Source organism: Oncorhynchus kisutch, unplaced genomic scaffold, assembly GCF_002021735.2.
Source record: "Oncorhynchus kisutch isolate 150728-3 unplaced genomic scaffold, Okis_V2 scaffold3809, whole genome shotgun sequence".
Lineage (NCBI taxonomy): Eukaryota > Metazoa > Chordata > Actinopteri > Salmoniformes > Salmonidae > Oncorhynchus > Oncorhynchus kisutch.
This window is the reverse complement of record NW_022265754.1, coordinates 152,285-161,642: the sequence shown is the minus strand read 5'-3', so window position 1 is coordinate 161,642 and position 9,358 is coordinate 152,285.

Sequence of the window (9,358 nt, the reverse complement as noted above, 5' to 3'; positions counted from 1 at the left end):
GGGAATATGGTGACCTACATAGAGAATATAGTGCACAATATAGGGAATAGGGTACACTACATAGGGAATAGCGTATACTACATAGGGAATAGGGTACACTACATAGGGAATAGGGTACACTACATAGGGAATATAGCGCACAACATAGGGAATAGGGTACACTACAACGGGAATAGGGTACACTACATAGGGAATAGGGTACACTACATAGGGAATAGGGTACACTATATAGGGAATAAGGTACACTACACAGGGAATAGGGTACACTGCATAGGGAATAGGGTACACAACATAGGGAATAGGGTACACTACATAGGGAATATAGCGCACAACATAGGGAATATAGTGCACACTACATAGGGAATAAGGTACACTACATAGGGAATAGGGTACACTACATAGGGAATAGGGTACACTACATAGGGAATAGGGTACACTACATAGGGAAAAGGGTACACTACATAGGGAATAGGGTACACTACATAGGGAAAAGGGTACACTACATAGGGAATAAGGTACACTACATAGGGAATAGGGTACACTACATAGGGAATAGGGTACACTACATAGGGAATAAGGTACACTACATAGGGAATAAGGTCACTACATAGGGAATAAGGTCACTACATAGGGAATAAGGTACACTACATAGGGAATAAGTTATACTACATAGGGAATAGGGTACACTACATAGGGAATAGGGTACCACTTATGGGACGCAACCTGTGTGTGTGCTTCTTATTCTCCTGACATTTAGAGAACGGAGGCTTTCGACGTGTCTATCTGCTGGCCAATACAGATGTTATGCCATGGAGGCTTTCGACCTGTCTGTCTGCTGGCCCATACAGATGTTATGCCATGGAGGCTTTCGACCTGTCTGTCTGCTGGCCAATACAGATGTTATGCCATGGAGGCTTTCGACCTGTCTGTCTGCTGGCCCATACAGATGTTATGCCATGGAGGCTTTCGACCTGTCTGTCTGCTGGCCCATACAGATGTTATGCCATGAGCACACTGTGTATCCCAAATGGCTCCATATTCCATATGTAGTGCTCATAGGACTCTGGTCAAACGTAGGGCACGACCGAGGGAATTAGGGTGCTATTTGGAACACACATTGAGTCAATAGTGACACAGTGAAATAGGTGAAAAGCCCAAGCCAGTTAGAATAACTCATTTCCACTCTGAAAAGAGAGATTCGCATTCATTGTCCCTTCTCTGTGGCTTTCTGTATCACAGGGTATCTATAGACATGCACACAGATAGCTGTTTCCATCAGGTCAGTACAAAAGTTCAGACTCTCCATTGAACCCAGGTCTGAGAGGAATAACAATGACTTGGACTAGTTTTTATCAATCTCTCTCTCTCTCTCTCTCTCTCTCTCTCTCTCTCTCCCTCTCTCTCTCTGTCTCTCTCTCTCTCTGTCTCTCTGTCTCTCTCTGTCTCTCTCTCTCTCTCTTTCTTTCTTTCTTTCTTTCTTTCTTTCTTTCTTTCTTTCTTTCTTTTCTTCTTTCTTTTCTTCTTCTTTCTTTCTTTTTCTTTCTTCTTTCTGTTTCTTTCTTTCTTTCTTTCTTTCTTTCTTTCTTTCTCTCTCTGTCTCTCTCTCCTCTCTCTCTTTCTGTCTCTCTCCCCTCTCTCTCTCTGTCTCTCTCTCTCTCTCTGCTTCTCTCTCTCTCTCTCCCCTCTCTCTCTCTGTCCCTCTCTCTCTCTGTCTCTCTCTCTCTCTGTCTCTCTCTCTCTCCTCTCTCTTTCTTTCTTTCTTTCTTTCTTTCTTTCTTTCTTTGCTTTCTTTCTTTCTTCTTTCTTTTCTTTCTTCTTTCTTTCTTTCTCTCTCTCTCTCTCTCTCCCTCTCTCTCTCTGTCTCTCTCTCCCTCTCTCTCTTTCTGTCTCTCTCTCTCTCTCTCCCTCTCTCTCTCTGTCTCTCTCTCTCTCTGTCTCTCTCTCCCTCTCTCTCTCTTCTCTCTCATTCTCTCTCCCGCTTCTCTCTCTCTCTCTTCTCTTTCTCTCTCTCTCTCTCTCTCTCTCTCTCTCTCTCTCTCTCCAACATGTATGATTCTCACATTGAGATAACAAGCTGTTGATAGTCAGAGCTGCTCCTTTGAATACAAACCACGGAGGAAATGTCATTATATTTAATATGTTATATAATGAAATCATATTTCCTATATTATAATAAACTATAAACTATCAAAATAAAGAAAGTATAAACTCAATTGAATGGGTATTTCCCAATGCTTCGGCATCGCTGTGCCTTCCTCAGGGTGATGTCAGGAACCAGGTTACAGTGCAATTAGTGCAACCAAAGCTCAACAGACGTTATTGTTATCGTATAGAAACATCATGTTAGCATCAACAGACGTTATTGTTATCGTATAGAAACATCATGTTAGCATCAACAGACGTTATTGTTATCGTATAGAAACATCATGTTAGCATCAACAGACGTTATTGTTATCGTATTAGAAACATAATGTTAGCATCAACAGACGTTATTGTTATCGTATAGAAACATCATGGAATGTTTGTACATCATATTAGCATCAACAGACGTTATTGTTATCGTATAGAAACATCATGTTAGCATCAACAGACGTTATTGTTATCGTATAGAAACATCATGGAATGTTTTACATCATATTAGCATCAACAGACGTTATTGTTTCATTTAATTTCACATCATAATTTAATTTAATATTTGTTACATGAAATCTTTTGGTTCAACCTTAATCTGACATACCCCCACTTTACAGAGTAATGAATACAGTAACGAATACAGAGTAATGGTTACAGGGTAATGAATGCAGGGTAATGAATACAGGGTAATGAATACAGGGTAATGAATGCAGGGTAATGAATGCAGGGTAATGAATACAGGGTAATGAATGCAGGGTAATGAATACAGAGTAATGAATGCAGGGTAATGAATACAGGGTAATGAATACAGGGTAATGAATACAGGGTAATGAATACAGGGTAATGAATACAGAGTAATGAATGCAGGGTAATGAATGCAGGGTAATGAATGCAGGGTAATGAATACAGAGTAATGAATGTAGGGTAATGAATACAGGGTAATGAATACAGGGTAATGAATGCAGGGTAATGAATACAGGGTAATGAATACAGAGTAATGAATACAGGGTAATGAATACAGAGTTATGTATACAGGGTAATGAATGCAGGGTAATGAATACAGGGTAATGAATACAGGGTAATGAATACATGGTAATGGATACAGAGTAATGAATGCAGGGTAATGAATACAGGGTAATGAATACAGAGTTATGAATACAGAGTAATGAATAAAGAGTAATGCCTATGAAACATACAGGGTAATGAATACAGAGTCATGAATACAGAGTAATGAATACAGGGTAATGAATACAGGGTAATGAATACATGGTAATGGATACAGAGTAATGAATGCAGGATAATGAATACAGGGTAATGAATACAGGGTAATGAATACAGAGTTATGAATACAGAGGCATGCCTATTGAAACATACAGGGTAATGAATACAGGGTCATGAATACAGAGTAATGAATACAGGGTAATGATACAGGGTAATGAATACAGGGTAATGCATGCAGGGTAATTAATACAGAGTAATGGATACAGGGTAAGAAATACAGAGTAATGAATATATGGTAATGAATACAGGGTAATGCATACAGGGGTAATGAATACAGAGTAATGAATACAGGGTAATGAATACAGAGTAATGAATACAGGGTCATGAATACAGGGTAATGAATACAGAGTAATGAATACAGAGTAATGAATACAGGGTAATGAATACAGGGTAATGAATACATTAACTAATACAGAGTAATGAATGCAGGGTAATGAATACAGAGTAATGAATACAGAGTTATGAATACAGGGTAATGAATACAGAGTTATGTATACAGGGTAATGAATGCAGGGTAATGAATACAGGGTAATGAATGCAGGGTAATGAATACAGGGTAATGAATACAGAGTAATGAATGCAGGGTAATGAATGCAGGGTAATGAATGCAGGGTAATGAATACAGAGTAATGAATGCAGGGTAATGAATACAGGGTAATGAATACAGGGTAATGAATGCAGGGTAATGAATACAGGGTAATGAATACAGAGTAATGAATACAGGGTAATGAATACAGAGTTATGTATACAGGGTAATGAATGCAGGGTAATGAATACAGGGTAATGAATACAGGGTAATGAATACAGGGTAATGAATACATGGTAATGGATACAGAGTAATGAATGCAGGGTAATGAATACAGGGTAATGAATACAGAGTTATGAATACAGAGTAATGAATAAAGAGTAATGCCTATTGAAACATACAGGGTAATGAATACAGAGTCATGAATACAGAGTAATGAATACAGGGTAATGAATACAGGGTAATGAATACATGGTAATGGATACAGAGTAATGAATGCAGGATAATGAATACAGGGTAATGAATACAGGGTAATGAATACAGAGTTATGAATACAGAGGCATGCCTATTGAAACATACAGGGTAATGAATACAGGGTAATGAATACAGAGTAATGAATACAGGGTAATGAATACAGGGTAATGAATACAGGGTAATGCATGCAGGGTAATTAATACAGAGTAATGGATACAGGGTAAGAAATACAGAGTAATGAATATATGGTAATGAATACAGGGTAATGCATACAGGGTAATGAATACAGAGTAATGAATACAGGGTAATGAATACAGAGTAATGAATACAGGGTCATGAATACAGGGTAATGAATACAGAGTAATGAATACAGAGTAATGAATACAGGGTAATGAATACAGGGTAATGAATACATTAACTAATACAGAGTAATGAATGCAGGGTAATGAATACAGAGTAATGAATACAGAGTTATGAATACAGGGTAATGAATACAGAGTTATGTATACAGGGTAATGAATGCAGGGTAATGAATACAGGGTAATGAATACAGGGTAATGAATGCAGGGTAATGAATGCAGGGTAATGAATACAGGGTAATGAATGCAGGGTAATGAATACAGAGTAATGAATACAGGGTAATGAATACAGGGTAATGAATGCAGGGTAATGAATACAGGGTAATGAATACAGAGTAATGAATGCAGGGTAATGAATGCAGGGTAATGAATACAGAGTAATGAATGCAGGGTAATGAATACAGGGTAATGAATGCAGGGTAATGAATACAGGGTAATGAATACAGAGTAATGAATACAGGGTAATGAATACAGAGTTATGTATACAGGGTAATGAATGCAGGGTAATGAATACAGGGTAATGAATACAGGGTAATGAATACAGGGTAATGAATACATGGTAATGGATACAGAGTAATGAATGCAGGGTAATGAATACAGGGTAATGAATGCAGGATAATGAATACAGGGTAATGAATGCAGGATAATGAATACAGGGTAATGAATACATTAACTAATACAGAGTAACGAATACAGGGTAATGAATACAGAGTAATGAATACATTAACTAATACAGAGTAATGGATACAGGGTAATGAATACAGAGTAATGAATACAGGGTAATGAATACAGAGTAATGAATACAGAGTAATGAATACAGGGTAATGAATACAGTAACTAATACAGAGTAATGAATACAGAGTAATGAATACAGAGTAATGAATACAGGGTAATGAATACAGAGTAATGAATACAGAGTAATGAATACATTAACTAATACAGGGTAATGAATACAGAGTAATGAATACAGAGTAATGAACACAGGGTAATGAATACATTAACTAATACAGAGTAATGAATACATTAACTAATACAGAGTAATGAATACAGGGTAATGAATACAGAGTAATGAATACAGAGTAATGAATACAGCGTAATGAATACAGGGTAATGAATACAGGGTCATGAACACAGAGTAACGAATACAGGGTAATGAATGCAGAGTAATGAATACATTAACTAATACAGAGTAATGAATACAGGGTAATGCATACAGAGTAATGAATGCAGAGTAATGAATACATTAACTAATACAGAGTAATGAATACAGGGTAATGAATACAGAGTAATGAATACATTAACTAATACAGAGTAATGAATACAGGGTAATGAATACAGAGTAATGAATACAGCGTAATGAATACAGGGTAATGAATACAGGGTAATGAATACAGAGTAATGAATACAGGGTAATGAATACAGGGTAATGAATACAGAGTAATGAATACAGTAACTAATACAGAGTAATGAATACAGGGTAATGAATACAGAGTAATGAATACAGAGTAATGAATACATTAACTAATACAGAGTAATGAATACAGAGTAATGAATACAGGGTAATGAATACAGGGTCATGAACACAGAGTCATGAATACAGGGTAATGAATACAGGGTAATGAATACAGTGTAATGAATACAGGGTCATGAATACAGAGTAATGAATACAGGGTAATGAATACAGAGTAATGAATACAGTGCATGAATACAGAGTAATGATTACAGAATAATGAATACAGGGTCATATATACAGGGTAATGAATACAGAGTAATGAATAGAGAGTAATGAATACAGGGTCATGAACACAGGGTAATGAATACAGGGTAACGAATACAGGGTAATGAATACAGGGTAATGAATACAGAGTAATGAATACAGCGTAATGCCTACTGAAACATACAGAATAAGTATTACAGAGTAATGAATACAGAATAAGTATTACAGAGTAATGAATACAGGGTAATGAATACAGAGTAATGAATACATTAACTAATACAGAGTAATGAATACAGGGTAATGAATACAGAGTAATGAATACAGAGTAATGAATACATTATCTAATACAGAGTAATGAATACAGGGTAATGAATACAGGGTCATGAACACAGGGTAATGAATACAGGGTAATGAATACAGGGTAATGAATACAGGGTCATATATACAGGGTCATGAATACAGGGTAATGAATGCAGGATAATGAATACAGGGTAATGAATACAGAGTAATGAATACAGGGTAATGAATACAGAGTAATGAATACAGGGTAATGAATACAGGGTAATGAATACAGAGTAATGAATACAGGGTAATGAATACAGGGTAATGAATACAGGGTAATGAATACAGAGTAATGAATACAGAGTGATTATTAAAGACATTCATTGGGGGTTGTCTTTTAGCTTAGCTGTGATCTGTGATTTGATACAGAGGAATGGTCTCTCTGTCTGTCTGTCTGTCTGTCTCTCTCTCTGTCTCTCTCTCTCTCCCCTTCTCTCCCTCTCTCTCTCTTTCTCTCTCTGTCTCTCCCCTTCTCTCTCTCTCTCCCTCTCTCCCTCTCTCTCCCCCCTCTCTCGCTCTCTCTCTCTCTCTCTCTCTCTCGCTCTCTCTCTCTCTCTCTCTCTCTCTCTCTCTCTCTCTCTCTCTCTCTCTCTCTCTCTCTCTCTCTCTCTCTCTCTCTCTCCCTCTCTCTCTCTCTCTCCCTGCCATTTCATAACTCATGCTAAAGGTTTGCATCCCAAATGGCACCCTATTCCCTAAAGAGTGCATTACTTCCTATGAGCTCTGGTCAAAAGTAGTGCACTAAATAGGGAATAGGGTAGCTTTTGGGACGTACCCCGGAAGTCCTCCAGGCTGAGCGGTTGTGTGTATGTGTGTGTGTGTAGGGGGGGGGGGGGGTGTTGGTTACGCAGAGCATGTGACCCTGGAATGGCCTCGTGGTAAACTAGTAATGAATCCCATGTTCCCTGGGAAGTGGGACAGACCGGGTCAGAGGAGACAGTGGTTCTGTTAGGGGTTCAAAGAGGTCAAGGACTTTTTGGCTCTGCCACTAGTATATAATGATTACTACACCCCCCCCCCCCCACACACACACACACACACACACAGGAGCATTGCTCTGGTTTGCTGCATGTTGAATAGAGCAGCTAATAGGACAAAGAGTTTGAGAGAAGAGAGAACGGACGATGGTGGTAGACTATAGCAGTTATTCATTCAGACCCATTCAGACCCGTAAAAAGAGCCGTCATTTTTACATTTTATTTAACCAGGCAAGTTAGTTAGTTATTATTATTTTCAATGACGGCCTGGGGACAGTAACTGCCTGTTCAGGGGCAGAACGATAGATTTGTACCTTTCGGTTACGTGTCCAACGCTCTAACGACTAGACTACCCTGCTGCCCCGAAATCCCATCACTACTCGGATCAGAGCGCTGCTCAAAGGAGTGATCAGTGGGGAAGTATTGAGTATAGAGTTGGATCAAATGAAAAATAATATTCTTGGCGTTTGTGACGCCCACCGTTTGGTGAGACGTAGACCCAGTGGCAATGGCGAGTCTGAGAATAACCCGTCTGTCTTGTTGAGCTTCAACACAGTTTCTACTGATAAGGCAACCTGGTCCCATAGACTAGACGTAACATAGTAAATGAAAATCCAATATACAAAAATGTGCATTATATGTTTGGTGTGGTTACGTAAGACAAAAGTTGACTTAAGGGAAAGACTAAAGTAGGTTGGTTGGTCGGCGTGGATGGGTGGGCGTATAATGCGAACGTTTAGGTGTTCAAATCTCATCACTGACAACTTTAGCATTTAAGCTAATTAGCAACTTTGCATCTACTTACTACTTTTTAGCTTCTTTGCAACTACTTAGCATGTTAGCTAACCCTAACTCTAACCTTAACCCTTTAAACTAACTCCTAACCTTAACCCTTTAAACTAACTCCTAACCTTAACCCTTTAAACTAACTCCTAACCTTAACCCTTTAAACTAACTCCTAACCTTAACCCTTTAAACTAACTCCTAACCTTAACCCTTTAAACTAACTCCTAACCTTAACCCTTTAAACTAACTCCTAACCTTAACCCTTTAAACTAACTCCTAACCTTAACCCTTTAAACTAACTCCTAACCTTAACCCTTTAAACTAACTCTAACCTTAACCCTTTAAACTAACTCCTAACCTTAACCCTTTAAACTAACTCCTAACCTTAACCCTTTAAACTAACTCCTAACCTTAACCCTTTAAACGAACTCCTAACCTTAACCTTTTAAACTAACTCCTAACCTTAACCCTTTAAACTAACTCCTAACCTTAACCCTTTAAACTAACTCCTAACCTTAACCCTTTAAACTAACTCCTAACCTTGACCCTTTAAACTAACTCCTAACCTTAACCCTTTAAACTAACTCCTAACCTTAACCCTTTAAACTAACTCCTAACCTTAACCCTTTAAACTAACTCCTAACCTTAACCCTTTAAACTAACTCTAACCTTAACCCTTTAAACTAACTCCTAACCTTAACCCTTTAAACTAACTCCTAACCTTAACCCTTTAAACTAACTCCTAACCTTAACCCTTTAAACT